Below are 22,495 nucleotides of genomic sequence, written 5' to 3'. Positions count from 1 at the left end.
GGACAGAGTTAAGCCTGAAAAACAAACAAAGCCACGGTCAGGAATTGCTTTTGCTGTGTGAGGTAAAACTAGTAGAACTATGGGTCAGAGAGATTTTGACGGCCCCTGAAGACTGTGGGCTAAAAGGTCCTCTACCTGAGGTAAACAAACATGTTAGTGGGAATAGTTAACGTGACCTAGAGTGCAACCAAGATGAAGCTAAAGAAAAGAACTGACTGGGCAGGGGTAAAGTCAAGCCTGAAACTTCTGCTGGGGAATTAAAACACAGCAGATCAAATTAAGAGTCTGGCACACCATTTAGAATTTGGGATTCGCTTGTTAATTAGAAGTCTTTCTCTTTTTGGCAATAATTACTGCTGACTGGAAAATTTATAAATGCAGTAGTTACTCTTTCTAATGGGGGAAATGCACTCTCACTTAATGAAGGAAAAGCATTTCTCTATCAAAAGTATGTATTATAACGGGCAGAATAAGAGATGGTATAGGGATATGTTTCAGGATAGCAGACTGAAGGAAAACAGCAGCTTAAGAAATGCAAGAAAAATAACATCAGATGTTCTGGAAAGAATAAAATACATATTGGGGAGGTCTTGTTCGGAGGAGAGAGGATGATGGTGCATTGAATAAAAGGAGAGAAGGCCACCAGAGATGGGCCACGACTCGATGAGCTGGGAGGGGCCCTGTCTGAGCCTGAGAAGGGAGTGAGGTTGGAGGGAAGTTAGCAAACTAAGACCCATGGGCCTAATCCAGCCTGCTTGTTGTTGTAAATAAAGTTTTATTGAAACACAGCTCGCTCATTCACTTAGGCACTGTTTATGGGCTATAGTGACAGAATTGAATAGTTCACCACAAAAGTGAAAATATCTATGATCTGGCTCTTTACAAAAGAAGGGTGCTGGCCCCTTGTTAGAGGAAGGTCTCTGGTAGTAGCTCTCAATAGAAATATCAGGATGAACTGTGAGGTTCATTCTGAGTAAGTTGTAACTAATAAGAGTTAAATTGCCCAAGTTTGCAAATGATTTACTTTTAAAAAAATAAACTGTAGTGAATTCAAGATTATCTCCATGAACAGCTCTGCAGTGCTTTCTTTGGGAAAGAAAGATAGTTACAGCTACTAAGCAGAATTGTGTGTTTCCTGGGCAGCTCTGGGAGCGAGTCACATGGCAGACTAGACTCACATCTGTCATGAATATCAATTGAAAAGACAAAATTGAAAATTGCTTACCTAGAGAAGCGTGTGTTAAGAGTTTGGGGATTTTAAAAAATGTTTTAAAGATGCCAGTGATGAAGAGACCTAGCATCTTTCTCCGTTAGCAACACAACCTGGAATAACTCTCCCAGCAACTCCAGGCTCCTTCAGCTGTGAGGAGCACATGTGAGATTGCCTGTTTGACTTTCCTTCCCCGTTGTAATCCATCAAAAGGTCAACATCAGATTTTCCTTTAGGCTAGTTGAAAAGGCTTAATGTGATCTCGGGAGTCCCTTGGATCCTGAAAATGTTCTAACCTTTTTGTTGGAAGTTTGGGGTAAGGAGGGCTGTAGAGAGATGCAGGGTGGAGCAAGGCATAGGATAAGACACTTAAAGAAAATGCAATGTCAGGTTGAGCAAACATTTTAGAATGAACTGTTTCCTGTCAGAGTCTCTATTTGGCTCTATCTTGGAACTTTCCTGATTTGGGTAGTAGAGACGGAATGAAAAGAACAACAGTGTACTGGGGGCCTGGAAAGTAGCATATCCCGAAATTTTCCTGTGGCAGGAATGGGAAGATGCTGAAAGTATAGATGGGGTCCAAGGATGGGAATTTTGGAGAAATAATAATTTTATGAACTGCCAGCCTACTTACCTTCAACTGGACCAGGGCAAAGAGAAACTTTAAGTCAAAATATGTCATTCCTCTACAAAGCAGATCCTCTGCTTCACATGACTTAGAAAGATACCTTATCAACTTTAGCCTGTATGTTTGTTTTTCATACATGTAAATTCCAGCTGCCTTGAAGGCTAGGCATTCTACCCTATCTCACGTTAAATGCATGTGTTCTAGTGCCTGGCCGCATCTTCCATATGGCACTCCATAAGTTAGTTGTCATTAATCACAAGAGTCTCACAAATGATCATTTATCCCATGAGGAATGCTGGTCCAGATGGTTAACACAGAGAAAAGATGTCATTCCTGGAGAAAGTGGGGGTTAATACTTCATTTGTGAGCTGCATCCTTGGTGTTCACCTCTTTGAATGTATGGTTTCAAATTTTCCCCTAAGCTTATAGTGTAAGAAAGGAAAGAGTAAGAATTCAATGTATATTTTTCAGTCCATGTCAGCAGTACTTGAAGTGACCTGGAGGGCAGGGTCTTGGTTCACTGCGTGTTCCTCACACATAAAATACTGCCTGGAACATAGCAAAGACTGAGTTGTTGTTTTTTAACTATACTCACGGATTTTTTTCTTGTGTTGCTATACCTTTAACGTTCTGAGTCAAATATTTTGATTTTTCGAATGTCTTCCTGCAACCACAAAGAATTCCTTACTCGATATTAACATGCATAACAAATTTCAGATGCTAATAAAAACAAAGATGGAGGAGACTCTATATATTTGATTTCTCATAAAGCTTTCATTTACTTCCTGGCTTTATTATGTTTCATCTTATTTTTATTCATTTTGCTTTATCAATTTAGAGTTATCATTTCCTGTGTTTATTTTCACAGGCAAGCCCATGAGGTTTGCACAGTTATTGCTTATTTAGGGAAAAACAAGCAACAACCACCATGACATACTACATATTTCTTCATTTGCACAGCATGGATCTGGTTTGTAAAGAGAGTACATAACGTACCTGAGGACACTTATATAAGTTGTAGGGAGAGGTCCTAAAAAGTAATTTCCTCAGGCTTCCAAGGAATCTTTGCGGTGCCTCATATTCTTTTTTCTCTTTAACAGGAAATAAAAATATAAAAGTGGAATCTATAATAAGGCTAGTATTTTAGGAGTATTATGACCCTGTCTGTGTGGTAAGAGAGAAATAGGACCAGCTTTCACATTTTAAAGTTTTTTGAAAATATTTGAGGTAAGTGCAAAAATATAAATGGACTTCATAATTTTGATCTATGGCAGTAATGGAAAGTTTAGGTCTCTATAGGAGGATTGATATACACCATGGCTAAGCAGGCAGAAGCAAAATTCTTTCACAGTCATCTGTAGTGTTAGTTTACCTCCAAACCTGAGACACTCACCAACCTGAGATTTTTATATTTACAGGTAGATGGAAGGAACACAAATCAACAAAAAGGCGGAGGTAAATATGGAATGATTGACTTATGTTTAGACCAATGGATGAGTATGACCTCAGATTTTACAATAAAATAGTCATAATGTGGTTTTAACATTAAATTGGAGATCATAGACTGAATTTTAAGGAACAGAATAAAAATGTTCATTTCCTTTAATAAAACAAGTTGTAAATGCTTACATTTCTAAATAAAAGAAGGTTATGTTGTTATTTACTTTGAGTTTTTTGTTTGATCATCTCAACTCTTTTTGGGGTATCAAAATAAAGTGGGGATTAAAGTCCTATCATGATACTGTGTTTTCTCCATCTTCAAAATGAAGGGTTTGAAGGAATCTCATTCAATCTTTGAAATTCATTTCATATAAACGTTAAAAAAATTCCATTGTAAATAGAATGGAGCTCAAGGTTAAAGAAACAATTAGAGGGTTTGAAGGAGAAGCAAGAAATAGCTATTTTGACTGAGCCAGTTTCTTTCTGAATAATGCCATAATTTAGATTTAATCTTCTGGCAATGTGGTTTATTATGCAGTATGCTTTAAGGCTTCCTCAAAATATTGAATATTTTTATGGAGTTCTTGATGTGCTAACTATAGATTATATCATGGTATAATGGTTTTTATTTCTCAGGTTAAAATGAAACTCTTTTATTCTTGAAGGAAGAAAAATTTGTCACATCGATCCTTCTTTACTCATGCCATAAACCTTGCACCGTCCTATAAAGCATGCTCACTTTATTTTTTTATATTAGGAGTGTTTTGATATAAAATGCCTTTAATTCTGCAGCTAATAGAGCAGCAGTGTGTTCTTACGGGAAATGAGGCTGCCCAGCTTTGTCATGTGCAGTTGATAGGAAATAATGGCCCTCCCTGCAATCACCTCAGCTAAGTGAATTTTAGCTCATTTCTAGGATACTTTATGTACCATGATCACATGAACTTGAAGGGGACATAAAAGTGGGCCTGTGCTGGCAAATCTCTTTATCCTGGATTATTTAAATCCCTCTTCCTCATTAATTTCCTTTTGTGAGTTTTCACTCTTCTGTGGACCATAAAGCAGAGTCTTTTTTTCCAATTCATTGGTTGTCAATAATAATGAGACATCGATAGGTGGGTGGAACATTGCTGTTTTCACAGTGATTTTACATATATCATTGCCTCAGACAGCCTATTGGGGTGCTCATCTCTGTTTTGCAAAGGGGAACTGCAGCTCAGTGAGGTTGAGGGACCCCCACATCAACCCTGCAGCTGATGGATGACAAAGCCAGGGCCAGTGTGGAACTTCTGGTCTTGAGGCTCATAGAACTGTCTCATTCCATGTATTGAGTTTTTAAGATGCCCACTATAAAGCAAGCCAGCAGCGATGTTAATGATTATGAATGTTGGACTGAAGCTTCAACTTTCTGGAAGGCCTTCTGTAAAGGACCCCCGCTGTATCATACAAGAGGCATCTACTTCATCTTTCAGTGTCATCCAAGAACTAGAAGTCTTCTTCATCCTAGAGATTCTCCAGAGGGCCCTGAATTCTTCAAACCACAGAAAAGCTGTCCTGAGGAGAGTCAACACTCCACTGGAGAGATTAGTTTGATGAAGAAGGAAAAGGGTACAGTTTGCCGACTTTCAAAGTACCGCATTAGCAAGCGAGATGCTAAGCTAATTAAGCCTCCAGCATCATGGTTGTAAACTGGAGACTGAGGCTCCACCAGTTGTCTGATTTCCATTCACCTGCTTCAACGGTGCGTTTCTCTTAGTACGGTTGGACCATTTCCTCTCTGGGAGCACTGCTGGCTGCTTCCCATGGACCCTCATTCTGTGCTCTTTTGTGCTTACTAGTCCCATAAAAAGGACTCCCTGTCTCCTGCCAATGAACTCTCTTTTCTAAGGGATATTTAATACCTAGATTGTGACACATGCACATTTTACCTGTGTTGAACTACACATTTTTTGAGAAGGTGTATTGCCATTATAAAGTTTCCCGCCCTCCTCAGTTGTTCCTCACATATAGTGCGTAATAAATGGAGAGACAGATATCTGAGATTTTGAAGCTGCTTGTGGCAAGCACTGATTTAAGAAAAGCTGCAGAGATTTAGAGGACCACTCTGAAATCAACTCTGCAGTCTACAAAAGTGAGGTCAAGAGAAGCTAGTTCAAACTGCTGGCTTCTTCCAGGAGCATTATGTTTACTTACCCAGGAGTGTCCTTACTACAGAGCCTGCATCCATTAGAGATGACTCTCTTGATGTTTTTCACTTGTGAAAGCACATCTCCCAGAATTAATGTCCTGACATTAATTTCTAGGAGATACCAGCTCTGAGCCTGGTTATACCCCAGACTCCACAGAGCCAAACAAAAGTAAAAATGAAGGAGGCAACTGAGGAAAGAATTCCTTGAATGATCCACATCATAAACCATCATGAAAAACACCAACTGAGCTTCTCTGAGGCCTGAAAGCTCTGAAGCTGACCTCTAAATAATTAGATACGTATTCCCTAGAGTCCTAAACTAAAGCAGAAAGGATGAAAAAGAAATCAGATGAAGAACACTTCACCAGAGAGAGAAAACCAATATTTTTAATTTTATTATCCCTTCTGAAAAAATCATGCAATTTTCTTTTCCAAAATGATTATTCCCTTCTGACAAAATTCATTTCCAGGAAACACAGCACAAGCTACGGCAAGACCATGAAATCCAGAGATGAGCTTTCTTTAACCCTCAGATCCTCAGATTACAGATAAAGAATTTACGCTGTCTATTGAGTGAAAGAAGAAAGGAAGGTAATCTTATCTTTAAACCCTCACTGGAGGCTGGCCCTGTGCTGGGTGCTTTCTTTTTTACTTTTTTTAAAAATCCTCATCAGAGAGAGAGGAACATCCATGTGAGAGATAAACACTGACCGATTGCCTCCTGAATGGGCCCGACTGAGGATTGAAACTGCCACCTAGGTATGCACCCTGACTGGGACTCAAACCCGCAACCTTTTACCCTTTGGTGCACATAACAACACTCCAGCCACCTGAGCCACCCGGCCAGGGCCTGTGCTGGCTGCTTTCATGTGCATTTGTCTTTCAAGTGAAGAAGGAATCTTGGAGGGGGAGAGCAAGGGAAGGCAACTTGGAATCACCAGCATGTAAAACGCCTGCTTAAGTTTACAGCCTTATTGCAAGATAAAGGATATAACCTTAAACTAGAGAACAATCTTCATATTCTTCCCCGCTCTAAAACATCATTTCTATTTAGACAACTAATGATCCTTAAAATGTCTCATCAAAGAAGCTACAGAACATGTTTAAAATGTGGAGTTGTTTTTCCTTTCTTTTTGCAGGTAATAAACACTTGACATTTAGGAAATGAAGTTCTAAATTTACGCAGCACACAGCACTTTCAACGAAGCTCACAGTATTGGAGGTGCCGGTCTTGTACATAAATATATCTGATCAAACAGGTTTTCGTTTATTAGTGTGGTGGCACATTTTAAGAACGGGACATGCATGGATGCCCGGTTCACAGAGAATGAAGTGGCATTCAAATTAAAAATTTTAAAAGAAGGATGGCTACTTTTAAATTCCTCACTCTGCCTTTGCTAGCGCCTCATGTGCACTGCACAGTTATAAACTACGGTTTGAATTGTGTTGGCTCAGCTCATTACGAGAATGTTGGCAGTAGCTTTAGCAAAGAAGAAAATGCAAAGCAGATGCTAAGCTCCTGGGCAGTTGGTCAGGGTCTTAGTGGCAAGCAGCAGAATCCAGCTCTGGCTGTGTTAAAACATAATGGGAGTTTGTTGGGATGATAGGAGAGCTGGGGGATCACACTAGGAAAACAGCCAAGAGACACAGAAGCATGGGAACCCTAGACAGCAGGAGCTGTCCGGATGTCACACCGAAGTCTATTTAGTCACCAATGATGAGGCCATGGCTACGAACTCTAGCCAGCCCTCTGCTTTCCTAACGCTCACTGAGGAGCTGAAGCCCAAGGAGAGTCTTGGCTCCCTGACTGCTTTGTGCTATCGAGACAAAAGGTCTGGTCATATAGAAAGATTTCCACAGAAATCAGAGTTTTCCGAAAACGGAGAATAGGGTGCTAATACAGGGTAGTTTGGATGTTGGACAACCCCTTGAATGGCTTAGGTTCCCAACATTCAAAGACAAGCTTATCTGAAATTGAGAATATACATATTCTTACATTTCATCTTATCTTTTTTTGTCTGGCAATGCCCAAATCCCATGAGATTAATGAAAAAGAAAAGAAGAGTCTTGGATATTATCTAGTTCAAAGACCTCCTCTGACAGTTACAGTGAGGTTCTGAGAAATTGTGGCTGGCCCAGCACCAACCCTGGAAAGCAGTAATTCCAGAACTTGAGCCCATGTCCTCTGAGCCTACAAACAGTGCCTTTATCAGCTGGTCATGCTGATCAGGTCACGGTCACGCAATGTTAAGTTGTGACTTCAGTGGTGAGAATGTGGAACATTCTCACTTGCTCACTAAAATTGTACTTTTTGCTCCACAAAGCTCTGAGGCAGTGAGGACGCCCAAGTTCAGGGTTGTTGTTTGGGGTTTTTTTTGTGTGTTTTTTTTGCTAACTCTATAGTCTTAAACAAGTTACTGTCTCTGAACCTCTGTTCCTTTATCTGTAAAAAAAAATGCAAATATATCTATCCTGCCAACCCTGTGACATTGTTGTACAAAATAATTGTAATAATACATAAAACAGTCTCTGTACTTTAAAAAACTACAGGCATGTAAAAGTACTTTATAATACAATTCAACTGGTTACAATAATAATAATTTTTAAAAACCCGATTCACACAGTAACCCTGTGACCAACACTTCCTGTCACCATTTTATAGTTTGCTAGTCCAAGGATATTGATTGATTTACCTAAAATGTCATGTATCACAGCAGAGAAGTCAGAAAAACAAGGAGTTTTAGAACCCATGTTTCCTGACTCTCATTACATGAGAGTGCAATGTTTTTCCCACTGATACTCATAGCAACTGATTGTGAGGGCTTGTTATCCATCAGGAGCTCAACCAGCATTTCTAATCCTTACACCATCCAAGTAGGTTATAATATCCCTGTTGTGCAGATGGACCCTAAGGGCCAGAGACTTACATAATTTTGCCTGAAGTTATCTCAGCTGGTGGTGGAAATTGCATTTAAAACTACCACCTTGCTTCCTCCAAAACCTTGTTCTGTGAGGCCCACTGCCTGCTCTAACCTGCGCTACCCCAAAGTCGCAGCATTGTGTTTAAAATAAGGAAAACAGCAGCTCTGCTATTTCATCGTGAAAACAACAATAATACTACCATCTCTTGAGCGATATTTGTGCTAGAGTCTCATCTGAATTTTCTTGTTTAACTTTCACATTAGTCTTTGAGAAACCTGAGACCTAGACAGGTTTTCAAAAAAATCTTGCCCAAGACCTTGCAGATAGATGGTGGGCGGCAAAGCCAGGATGCAAACTCGCGTGTGCCTCTGAATTTAGGGCCTTAACTGCTCACGGTTGCCAGAGGCTGCAGAAAGCCCAGGGTTGAAATGAACTCCTGGGCTTTAATTCACCAGACCCGTCTTATGGGGACAGTTTTTTGATTCAGAACCGAAACACTTCGTGTCTCTCATGAGAAGTGGAATCCATAAATTGGAAAGGTCTAAGGAAGACATTTTCAATTTTTCTACATCATCCAAATTAATCTCCCAGAGCTTTCTTATGGACTCTTCATCCACGAATTGGAATGAGTGAAGTTTTCAGAACTATTTATGCTCATGTAAAAAATTTCCTCGGAGAGGGACACAATTGACATAGGCCACTTCAACACTCCTGAGCACCAGAGGGTGCGGGACCCCCAGCTCTTTGCTCCTCAGGGCTGTCCCCACCAGCAAAAGCAGCACCTGGGAGCTCGGGAGAGATGGGGCGTCTGGGTACCTGCCCCCGACCGACTGAATCACAGCTTCATTTTGACAAGGTTTCCTGGAGGTTCGTGTGCCAACCAGAGTTTGAGAAGCACTCTCCTAAGTCCCAGCTTGGTCAGTCAAGAGCACAGTGGTCCCAGGATAGTTCCTGTCCTTTAGAGTATTTAATGTGAGTTATTGAGTATTTAATGTGAGTATTCTTAACCCTCTTTTTCAACTGGGAATATTGAGGTTCAGAGAGATTAAGTAAATTGGTAGAAATTACATAGCCAAGTGGAGGTTCCTGGATTGGAACAAAGGTCTATCTTCTGACCAAGCAATATCACTTCCCATTGTTCTCGCTGCTTTTGGAAGCACTATTTTTGAAGAGGTATGTTTTGAGGTCATAAAAAGTTAGTAGGGAGCTTGGTTCATTTTACTCTTGCCTTGACTGTGGGCCTCATTGGCTAAATGTTTCAGGTGTAGGGATTTAGTCAACGATTATCTATCTCCCAGATAAAATGACTGTAATGTTACCGGGGTGGGGAGGGGAGTGCTGGGAGAGGGGCTCAATGAGGGGAGAAGGGGGACATCCATAATACTTTCAACAATAAAGAAAGAAAGAAATAGTCTTAATGTTAATAATAAATTCATTTTTTTACTTAGAATAGTTCTGGATTTTATCTGTTGGATTTTAAATTTCTTTTAATAGGGTTAATCTTTATTGTTGAAAGTATTACAGATGCCCCCTTTTATCCCCGAATCACCCCCTCTACCCAGCTCCCACCCCCTCCCCAAGCTTTCCCCACACTGTCTTTTGTCCATAGGCTATGCATACATGCATATAAATTCTGTTGGATTTTAATCCCTTTAATTCCCAACAGCTAACTGTGGCCTTTGGAAGAGGCCTGTGGCTTCTAGACCCACCGGTAGATGTCAGTATTTCTTTGAACACCACGATGGCCTCAGGTTTTTGCCCTACCATTCTGACTATTGTTAACTGTCTTTGAAGAATTCATTTTGTTGGTGCAATCTTCTGAGATAAATATCTTCAAGGGTGTTGATGATCCAAAAGCATTTTTTTTCTCTCTCTGACCCTTTCTCTCTCTCTCTCTCTCTCTCTCTCTCTCTCTCTCTCTCTCTCTCCCTCCCTCCTTCCCTCTCTCTCTCTCTCCCTCCTATCTCCCTCCCCCCCCCACAATTTTATGGGAAAGATACAAATAAAAAATCCCCCCCCCCCAAGAAGATCTTTCTGTGCAGAGGTGGGAAAAAACATTTGAGGATACTAAAGGCAGATTTTGTCAATCCCTCTGGCTGGCCCACCTCACTCTCCAGGAATTAGGCAAGTACAGCCATGCTAAAGGCCAATCCAAAAAGAATTGTCCTTTGAAGAAAGTGACTGGGCAATGAATCAGCAGGACGGAGAGCTTGCTTTGAATATTGTTGTCAGAGTTAGCTTGGATAAGACCATGGCCTCCTACCAACACTTTATTTAATTTTCAAATTATATTTTATATGCAAATTTTTTTCCTGGGACCTGTTTCAGAGAGTTATTAAAAGTGTAAGAAGACTGAATAATTTATCAGGTTAACAGAAGACCAGAATTGAGGTTGACGTGCATTTGATTTCAGATGCTGTGTTTGATTTGTGTGACTTTTTCATGCTCCTGCCAGTACTGGATGTAGATTAACCACACTCTTCACAGCTGAGCGCTTTTTCTTGTTTGCTTTCCAGAATGATTCTGCTACTTTTTTTTTTTTTTTTTAACCTTTGCTTTAGATTAACCACATACAATCATTTGACAGGTATCTGAAGAGACTAACTTCCCTGACGAGGGAGGTTTATCAGTAGCTTCTTGGTGAGGAAAACATTCTGAGAGGGATTAAATAAGAGAAACACTTTCAGAGTCATTAGTTGCTAGACAGGTTAAAATACCAGAAAAATACACTATAGCATTCAGTTTGGCACTAGGTAATGACTTAATGGTTCTCTAGATTTCAGATATTCTATACAGAACATTTAAGCCCTTCAAAGCCCTGATTAGCAAACAGTTTTACTGACTTTGCAGAAGAGGGTGTAATCAGTTGTTAGCTGGCAAATTCAGAAGTGCTTTAGGGTTATTCACGATGCCTGTTTTGTAATTTAGCAATTACGTTGATTGATGGTGAGATTCATTCTGTTCAGGAAGTTTGGAAATGGAGCTAGTGTTTCTCGGAACTCATCTGTTTACAAGCTAGGTTTAGGGCTGGGTTGTTGCTATCCTATAAAGCTTGAGAGCAAACACTTTGGATTTGGAGTCAAATCGCAGCTTCCCAATTTGCTAGATAGATGACTTCGTAAATATTACCTGTTTCTCATCTGCAAAATGGGGACATTATGCTTGATTTACAGGATTATTGCAAGTTTTAACGTAACCGAGAGAATACCTTTTTTCTATCGCATTCCCTAACCCACGGACTGGTTTTAGATATGTGTTGGGGAGGCTGGCCTGTTCAGATTTTTTGTTTAATTCTCACCAAAGGATGTGATTTATTTTTTAGAGAGAGAGGAAGGGAGACAGAGAGGGAGGGAGACAGAGAGAGAAAGAGAGAGAGGGAGAGAAAAACATCCATGTGAGAGAGAAACTTCGATTTGTTTCCTCCAGTACACACCCCGACCAAACTCAAAACCTACGTATGTGTCCTGACGGGGAATCAAACCCCCACCCTTTTGGTGCGTGTGATAACACCCCAACCGACTGAGCCAGCTGGCCAGGGCTGGCCTGATAAGATCTGCTGTATACATTCCATAATCATATGTTAAGCATGTACTGTGTCAGGCGTGTGTGCTGAATACTGAAGACATGGGTGTGAACAAGGCCAAGGAGGACAGTGCAGTTGTGGAATTTACACAGAGAAATGACCAAGGGAGCAAACGCCCGTGTACGAAGTAACATTACAGACAATAACAAGTGTATTGGAGAAAAATAGAGTAAGGGAGTAGGAAGGGAAGAAGAAAGTCAAGGGAAGGCTCTTTGAGATGATATCAAAGGGAAACAATCATCTCAGAACTTCAGCAGGGCCTTCCTGTAGCTAAGGAGGGGCCATCAAAAGATGAATGGGCAGGTTAACGGATTTCTTTCCTCAAACTTAGAGCCGGGCAGAGTCTAAAAAAGTAGAGAATTAAAAAAGGGGCACACACTGCTCTATCTAATAATGTAATATTTTTTCCTCATTGGAGGGTCAGAGGAATCTTTGCAGATTATACTTCATAGGGAAATGTTCTTCTTTATTTTTTAAAAAATATGTTTTTATTGATTTCAGAGTGAGGAAGGGAGAGAGAGAGAGAAACATCAATGATGAGAGAGTCATTGATGGGCTGCCTCCTGCACGCCCCTGACTGGGGATCAAGCCCGCAACCCGGGCATGTGCCCTGACTGGGAATCGAACCTCAATCTCCTGGATCCTAGGTCAATGCTCAGCCGCTGAGCCACGCTGGTCAGGTAGAAATATTCTTCTTTAGCAAGAATTATTGTGTGGTCCTGGGAGAACTCCCTTCAGGAGAATTTACTACGGGACACTGCTGATGGCAGCCTCAGGCTGTCACACTTTGGGAATCACCTCCAAGTTCATTCTCAACCAGCACTACCACCAGGCTATTCCCAGCTGATGGCCGAGCGTGGCGTGTGTGCTAGAATAGGAGCATTTGCCTGAGGCAAGATACCTCTAATGGACAACTTCTTGCCCAAGACTCCCCATCGGCCTAGCCAAGACTTTTTTTAGAGCAGAACTATAACCTGAGACTCTTCTTAACCAATCTCCCTTCCCTCTGTCCTTTCACAGACACCAGACCTGCACAGCAGTCCGAAGGTCCTTCCTCCCTACTTCTCCAGCCCTTTTTAGCCTTCACAGGGATTTCGTTCAGTGAGCCTTTTGTACATCTAATCCTGCCTTGGCCTTTACTTTTTTGAACACCTGAATGGACACAGTTAGGACCAGGAGTGGTCAGAGAAAACAAACAGTTAAGATGAGGTCTGTGGGCCAGGGCTGATGGTAGGCAAGACAGACACAGAGCTGGGCTTATTTTCAGACCTAAGGATCATGCCATGAGGGGTCCCTTAACCATCAGAAGCCAGGGAGCCACAATTACCTTGACGACTGGCAAGGTTGGAAGAGCAGCCAAAGGGGCTTGAGCCACAGGAAGTAGAGACAGACAATAGACTCTGGCTTCCCTGGGAGCAAAATAGACAGTGAGCCAACAAGGATGCTTCTTAATTTCTACAAACTGGAGAAGGTGGGAATGGAGGAGCAGAAGGCTAATGGCAGTCACCCCATAGAAAGTTTTTATTCTTTGCTCAGTTCTCAGACTTGAGCCAATTTTCAGACCTAGAACACACTGACTGAAGAGGTGGCTGGGGCCCAAGGAGAAAGAACCCTGAAATGTTGCAGCAACAATTCCTGTAATTATTTTAAGTTCTTCCTCCAAAAGGACCTGCAATTATTTACTTGAGTGACTGGAAAGAGGAATACCCAGACCTTTTGAGGACTTTGGGACACAGGGTCTCAACTGACAATGGTATCCAGGGATCAAGCATTATCATGGCCCCCTGCTGGAATAGAGAGTTATGGGGGCCAGGAAACAAACGCAATTCTGGGCAAGGTCCAGTTCACAGTGGGTCCACAGACTCACCATTGGTCACTTTCCCAGACCCTAAACCATGGCACACAAACTAAGAGCTATAATTGTTAGGAGAGACCAAGTGGAAGTCTGTGAAATACCCTTCCTTCTCCACCCTCCCACCCAAGATAGTAAGTCACAAACATTATCTCATATCAGGGGAATGGCAAAGATAAATGCCACCGTTAAAAACCAAAGAATGCAAGGGCGATGGTCTCTAGCATATCTTCATTTAATTACCAGTCTGAGCCTTGCAGTAAGCAGTTGTGTCCAGGAAAATGACTGTGACTGACTTGTACACTCAGCCAAGTATTAGCCCTAATTTCAGCTGCTGTGCTGGACATGGCATTATTGCTAAAGCAGATTAATAAGGCCTCAGGCAAATGGTGTGCAGCCATTGCGTTGGCAGATGTGGGCAAGGGGTGTTTCTCTAGTCCTATCAGAAACAGTTTGCATTGACGTATAGTGGATGGGAACATTCACTTAGAGCGGCGATTTTCAACCGGTGTGTCCCAAGAATTTTTAAAACATGCAACACCTGACTATTTAGTCAGGGGCACTGACCTCTTCTCCTTTAGACTGTCAAATTAAAATGACAAAAGCCAACACAACAATAGCCATCCGGGTTGCCCGAATCATAATTATACCTATTTTTCTGTCAGGTCGGCAAAAAATATAGTTTTTGGTGTGCCACAGAATTTTCGTAATTAGTTTGCTTGTGCCATGAGATGTAAAAGGTTGAAAATCGTGGATTTACAGTTTTTCTCTAGGCTTCTGCTAATTCTCCCGCCCTCAGTCACTAGTGTAATCCAAAGAGATCTAGATATCCCACAGGCCATCCCATGCATCCCACAGGCCATCCCATGCATCCCCCACAGGCCATCCCATGCATCCCCCACAGGCCATCCCATGCATCCCCCACAGGCCATCCCATGCATCCCCCACACCAACGCCACCATGCTGACTGAGGGTCAAGCAGGAGGTGGCTGGTACACCGAGGCCCTGGTAAAACCATGCACTCCAGAGGGTGGAAAAGAACTGCGAGAGTCACCTCAGTGAAGTATTAGTGTCCAGCTGTCAGGAGCTTGCCTGGATATTCCCTCCAATGTGAAAAACAGTTAATGCAGCTCACATTCTTTTCTCCAAAAAGGAGAATACAATCAATACCTGTTAGATTTCTTTGGGCTATGGAAGAGCCATGTTCCTCACAGGAATACTGATGTGGTCCAAACACCAGGGAACAGAGAAGGCTGCCTCCTTTGTGGAGCCCAGAGCAGGGAAAGGCCCTGCAGCAGGTCCAGGCTGTGGTACAAGAGCTCTGATGCTTGGGCCATGCAGTCCTGCTGACTCTGCAGTATTGTACAGGTCCGTGGTGAGCAAACTACAGCGTGCATGTAGTTCTTGGAAAGCTCTGGTGGGAGAAATGCTACAGAGACCCCTGGGTGCTAAAGGGGGGTTATATTGTCCACTGTGGAGAACTATCGTCTTTTGAGGGACAGTTCCCATTATGGGCCCCAGTAAAGATGGAAAGGGTACATCCAAAATCAAGTCTGAGCAGGAACAGAGAACATAGGTAAGCTGCTGGAGCATGGAGCCCAGATGCCCATGGCACTGTCTGTGGTTGTATTAACATCCCTTCCCCAGCACACACCTGTAGCCATGTGGGGCAAAGTACCACACAACCAGCCAGAAGTTGCACTTGGTGTATAGATGGGCTGGCTCAGTTGTGAGTATAAGCTGGAATGCCTGGTGGGTCCACTGTAGCCACTTCAGAGGTGGCCTTGGAAGATAGCGGAGAGGAAAAAACTTCTTTCTAATCATCAGGGATGCAAGTGGTACACCTGGAGTAGAGGAGAAGTAGTCTGAGGTGAAGCAATATAGAGATTCTTGGGCTGAGACCAACAGAATGGCTGGCCAGCCAAGGGCCTGGAAAGAAAAGGACTGGACCGCTAGACACAGGGGGGCTGGAGAAGAGGCATATGGACAGCCATATGGGAGATGCACAGAGTATGAAGATTTTTATATCACATATTAATGCTCATTAGAAAGCATCTTGCCACAGAAGGGACACCAAACGAAGAAGTTTAGACAAAATGACTCAGCCAATTGACATTAGCCAATCATTGTTATGGATCACGCTGGAACTAGAGCAATGGACATATGAATGGAGTGGCCTCAGTGGGAGACTCAGAGACTACACATGGACCCAATGGCAGGGACGCCCACTTCCCAAGGTGGCCTAGCTACTGCCAACTCTGATTAGTACATTCAAAGAAGCCTGCCCACTACTGGGCCATGTTACAGCTTGTGGGGGAGGTCCTTTGCCCTTAAAATGCATGCCTCTCTCTCTTCTGGGCAGCTGGTTGGATGTTATACTTCATATTCTCCAGCCTTGGCCTAAAGACAGTAGTCCATCCTTGGCAGAAACATGCTTACAATGTATTTTTAGAACATATGGACAAATGAAACAGTATTTGAAATTTAAATTTATGTCATTCTGATGGGCTCAAATTTCATGAACTCAAGTTTTATGTACAGAAATATATTAAAAAGAGGGTTCATTAGACAAATTATGTGAAGACAGAGTTTCTATGGAATAGGCTCCCTGGTAGTTTTTCTGATCAAACATTTTAGAAAGTTGTTCTCATCATAAACTCTCACTTGTTGATTTTAGCAAAACCAAAAGTCTCATCAACACAGTATTGTCAAGAGAACTTTATGATCAAGCCAGGAAATGTCATTGCCCCATGGTACTGAAAGCCAGGCCTCCGTCTGAAGTGTGTCGAATTCTTGAATAGAACAGGCTGGAACTGCACAGGAGCCGTTCTGCTTCAGCTTTGCTCTGTCAGTTTGAAACAAAGGCTCAGACAGTAGTTCCTGGGCTTGTAAGGTGACTGACCACTCAGAACAGCCAGAATGATCTGCTGAACAAAATTGTCTGTTTCTGTCAAACCCCATAGACAGAAACATTTTAAAATGTATTCTGCCTGGAGCTGATTGCATTGTTTCATAGGCAGTTCATCCTACCTACTACCTGGGGACAGCTTCCAACCTATCAATTTTTTTCTTCTTGCAATAAACCAATTTATGATCAGTGAATCGCACAAGGGAAGAGAGTTTATCTGGAGATGGTGAGGAGAATATTTGATTAGCTGACTATTCCCACAACCCTACACATATAGAAAGGTAGTTTATACTATCCATATTTATCCATATTTAATTGGAATGGAAGATGGAATATGCTGTGGTGGGTTGAAATAGGTAATTCAAGGGAAGAGAAAGGATTTTTGTGACTGTTAAACATGATGCAGGCTTCCTAGAGTTAACATTAGACTATATATAAAAAATTAGACTTTTTCATAGATGGTAAACAGTTAGGTATGAAATTTGTATGTTGTCAAAGAAATTTTTGTCAACTCTTAAAGGGACATTAGAACCATTCGGTCATCTTCTCTTTGCCTCAAGTAGGCACCCCTACTGCTTCAAGTCCAAGAAGAAAGTGGCCAGAAGAGAATATTGGGCCCGTGCTACAGAAAGCTTCTGGAAAAGCTTTAAGAGTCCTTCTCAAATGATCTTTCAATTAATATTAGAACAATGCTCACTCTACCATAAAGCAAATTTCCACATACTTGGTGTTACGGACTGAATGGTTGTGTTCCCTCAAAATTTACATGTTGAAAGGCCTAACCCCCAATGTGATGGTATTTGGAGAGGCCTTTGATATTGTGGAGGCTTTGGAGGTAATTAGGGTTAGATGAGGTCAAGAGAGTGGTTCCTCATGATGGAATTAGTGCCTTTGTAAGAGACCAGAGAGCTAGCTCTCTCTCTCTCTGCCACATGAGAACAGAACAAAAAGGTGGCTGCCTGCAAATCAAAAAGTAGGCTTTTACAAGACACTAAATCTGCCAGCACCTTCATCTTGGATCTTTAGCCTCCAGAGCTGTGAGAAATAAATGTTTGTAAGTTAAGCCACCCAGTTTATGGTGTTTTGTTATAACAACCCAAACTGACTAAGACACATGAGTTTATTTTGGGGTACTCTATGATATTCTCTTGATGTCTATCTCTGCACCAATGCTACACTATTTTATTTTACTATAGACCTATCTGGACATATCTTTCTACCTTGACCTTTATCTTATTTTATCTTATCTAAGAGTGTCTTATCTCTTCTGGGCCCTTTGTTTTCCTTTGTATTTATTGTCTGTAGATCGTTTTGGGTTATCCAAATATCTGTCATTTGCAATTAATGACAGTTTAATCTTTTCTATTACTATGCCTTTTAATTCTTTTTACCCCTTCCGTACAATGTTGGATATAAATGGAGATAGTGGGTATCCTTGTTCTTCTTGATCTTTAAGGGAATAGTTATATTATTTCACCATTGTTTCTACGTTTACTCTTGGTTTCTTATATCTATCTCATATCAAGCTAACTAAGGTCCTTCATAGTCATATTTTTCTAAAAGTTTTTATAATGACAAGATGTTGACTTTTACAGAATGTTTTATTCTGTATCTATTAAGCAGATCATATAGTTTTCTCCTTTAATATGTTAAAATGTTAAATTATGTTAATTAATTATAATATTAAAATAATCTTGTATCCCTGAGCTAGACCCAACATTTATTATTATTATTTTTTATATATTTGTAATACATATTTATATTTTCAAAACCTATCGATAGATTTGTGTAGCAGCAAGGAAAATATATCACTTACATGTCCTGTTTCAAGGAGCATAATTGACTGACAGCCCCAGCTGACAGGAGGAATGCCTGTGGGCCCGGCAGTAGATTCCCTCTCCTCACTGCCCCTCAATTCTGAGCGCACAGATTACATCCCAGTCAGCCACTGACCTGCTTCACCGCAGAGGAGCCTGTCCCAGGTTCTGCATATTCAGAGGACGCTGCAGCCCTCCCAGCTTAATGGTCTTTAGAGTATATCGTTGTAAATTCTTTGTCAAGGACCCAAGATCCTGTACAAGGACACAGGTCCACAGGAGCTATCTCAGCAAGCATGATGTGCCACTGCCTCTTTAGTAAAAGCTCTCTGTGGTAGTGTGGAGCCAGCCTGTCCCTGTCCCTTGGAAATATTTTCAGGCTGTAATGATGTAAGGTATAAATCAATTTTATTTCTTCTGCCAATTCAATGTCAGAGAGAGCCCTTTGTGCCAGACACAGTCACTGGAACAAAAAACAACTTTCCAAAATTGAGTCCTCAGTTGTATACCTTCTCCATGTTGAACACACACTCTCTCTTTTTTTTTTAATGAGTACCACAGAGTTCCTTAATCTGACCACTGCTCCAACACGCAATTGTCGAAACCGCATTGCCATGACAGTCTCCTATGTTTCTTATCTCTCCATCTTGATTTCTTACTCCTAAGGTCAACTGTCACTCCCTCCTGACAGTCACTATTACAGTGATCTGTGCCTTACCCAGCCAGTTTCTCCTCAGTATTTCCAATCAATCCAGCCCACATCCCTGTTCACAGAGCAGCATTGACGGCTTCAGTGTTTTATTTCTGGCCCTGTAGGAAGAAGCAGGGGGCGGGCCTGTGGGACAGGGTTCATGAAGCCTAAAGCAGTGCACAGGGATGTCCTGTGCCTTCACATTCACTCACATTCAAACTCACCCAGAGCAGCTTCCAGTCCTGCAAGCTCCATTCATGGTAAGTGCCCTATACAGGTGCACCATTTCTTAGCTTTTATACGGTATTTTTACTGTACCTTTCCTATGTTTAGATAAGTTCAGATAAAAAAAAACAGCCTGGCCGGGCATGGCTCAGCGGTTGAGCGTTGACCCAGGATCCAGGCGATCGGGGTTCGATTCCCGGTCAGGGCACATGCCCGTGTTGCGGCTCCATCCCCAGTCGGGGCCGTGCAGGAGGCAGCCGATCAATGACTCTCTCATCATTGGTGTTTCTATCTCTATCCCTCTCCTTTCCTCTATATGAAATCAATAAAGATATATTTAAAAAAAAATACTATTGTGTTACAACTGGCTACAGTATTCAATACGGTAACACGATGCACAGATTTGTAGCCAAGGAGAAACAGGCTGTGCCATGTGGCCTGGGTGTGGTAGGCTAGGCCACCCTGGGCTGCATCAGGGTACTCTGCGATGTTTGCAAAATGACAGAATAGCCTAAGGACGCGTTTCTCAGGAGGAATCCCCATCACTGAGCGATGCACCACTATAGCCGGTTTCCTCATAAGAAGACACTAGTTAAGGAAAGAGACCTCAGAAGAGACCAACCCTGATAACACCTTGATCTGGGACTTCTAGCCTCCAGAACTGTGGCAAAGTTAATTTCTGTTGTTCGCCCTACCCAGTTGGTGGCGTTCGGCTACAGCAGCCCAAGGGGGCGAATACAGACACTATTTCGCTGAAGTCCCGCAGGCTGGACAGAGAGCCTTCTTGGAGGCAGGGCGTCTGCTTTATCCTAGCTTTCCGAGGGGACTGAAAGCTGGTGTCCTCCCAGCCCCCCTCCCCCTCCCCTCCCCTCCCCCACCCTGCACACACTCACTCCCTTAGTCTCCCAACCTCAGAAAAGAGATTTAATTTCCTAGAGCCTTGTCGGGCCTGGTCAGGGGAAGGCGGATCCTCCATTAGGCCGGCTCCAGCTGAAACAGACACCAGCCACCTCTCCCAGCTGTCGCTGCTGTGAGAAAACGTGGCTAAGCCTTAATTTCCACATTGTTTCCAAGGACTTCCTGGTCCCTTTGGTACCTTTTTTCAGACTTACGCTATATGTCATCTATTCCTTTCCCCACCCTCTACTTTATCTCATCTCCTTTAATCTTGGTTAATGTTATAAATAAAAGAACCAAGCATTCATTAATCTTTGCTTTGTCGTAGGTGGTGAGAACACAATTTCTTTTTATTAATTTTTCAAAACGGAAGATAAGGAAAATCTTAACAGTATAATTACAGACAAAAATTTAAAAAAAAGACTTAAATAGATTTGAATTCCTAGGAGGTGGGGCACTTCGAGGCTTTTCAGTCGCAGAGAAGGGAGGCCAGCTCATCTTTTTCATTTCAGGGAGGTGGGTTTAGAAAGAACTGTAAGGGTGGGGAGCCCGCTATTCTCAAAATACATGGGCAGAGCTCGCCATCCTGGCTCCTTTTGCCCTGAAAAAAATTTGTAGCTCTGGTTTAGTTTTTTTGTTTTTTTGTTTTTTTAATTTTATTTTTGTTTAAAATATTACAGATGTCCTTTTTCTCCCCAATGAGCCGTTCCACCCCGTCCCTTCCCCCTCTCCACCATTGTCCGTGTCCTTGGGTTGTGCATAGATGCATATAAATTCTTTGGTTACTTTCTTGTTTGCATGTTTTTTAATACCCAAGGATATTTTTTTCATTGCTTTTCAGAGAGGTGGAAGGGAGACCGAGAAAAACATCGAAGAGTCGCTTCGACTGGTTGCTTCTCACACACACGCTCAGACCTGGGCTGGAGACAAGCCTGCAACGGAGGTAGGTGCCCTTGGCTGGAATCGAACCTGATACCCTTCAGTCCACAGGCTGGTGCTCTAACCACTGAGCCAAGTTGGCTAGGGCTTGTTTTGTTTTGTTTATAATAAAAGGTCACATGGTTGAAGAAAACCAACACCAGCCAGTGTCTTCCCTGGAAGATCCTCATAAGCCAAAGGCAGATAGAAATGAAAAAGACAGGGAAAGTAGGGTTAGGAGACTGAGGGGAACAGGTGAGAATAGCAAGAGGACAGAAACCAACACCAAAAATCAAATAGGGAAAGTGTCTTAAGGGCCCCCAAACCTGGATGTTTGCTCTAGCAATGCTGATCATGCCTTGCAACCTGTCAGTCGTTACAGATGCGAGGGTGAGGGGTGGGGGGAAGGCACACCAAGGAATCTCAGGAGGACTATCCTTCCTTGTAAGGGTAGGATGACCAGGTGTAAATAATCTATTGTCCAAATTAGTGCACGTGTGAGTCTGAAAGGGGGCACTGTTAATAAGTAAGCATAAACCAAGACCGCCCTGAGGGAACTAGGACGGAAGGTCACTTCCCCCGCCCATCCTTTCTTTTCTCACGCAGTGCCTGCAGTAACAGAAACCGTGAAAAACACAGCTAACGTTACTTAGCACAGTGCCCAGGTGGGCTCTGCGTGAACTGCCTCACGATTTCCCTCATTAATTCCTGAGAAAGATAGATGTAAATACCTAAAAATTACAACAAATGCCTGCCGACCACATCATTCCTGGAGGAGGGGGCATAACCGTAGTATAGGCAATTGGGACTTTGAGAAGTCCAGGAATTTTCTCAAAGGAGTTTCCCTTCAGAAAAACACAATCCACCATTATAACTTCATTGCCTCCAGGTAAGACCCTCTTTCTTTTTTAAAACTTTAATTTTTTTAACTTACTTTTTAGAGAGAGGGAGGGAAGAAGGGTCATCGATTTGTTGTTCCACTTATTTATGTGCCCCTGACTGGAGAGTGAACCCCTGAGTAAGCTCTAACCATCGGACTACCTGCCTGGCCAGGGCCCCTCCCTCTTCTAGTTATCTTAACAGTAACCAGAAACTTTCATGGCTATACCCCTTCATTGTCACTGCTCCAGGTGTGAAAGTTTATTACACTTACAGTTAGCATCACTTCACCACCCGACTCACATGGATTAATCTCATCTCCCAGATGAAAAACTAA

The sequence above is a fragment of the Miniopterus natalensis genome, chromosome 1 (assembly GCF_054644295.1).
Source record: "Miniopterus natalensis isolate mMinNat1 chromosome 1, mMinNat1.hap1, whole genome shotgun sequence".
Lineage (NCBI taxonomy): Eukaryota > Metazoa > Chordata > Mammalia > Chiroptera > Miniopteridae > Miniopterus > Miniopterus natalensis.
This window is presented reverse-complemented; position numbering follows the sequence as displayed.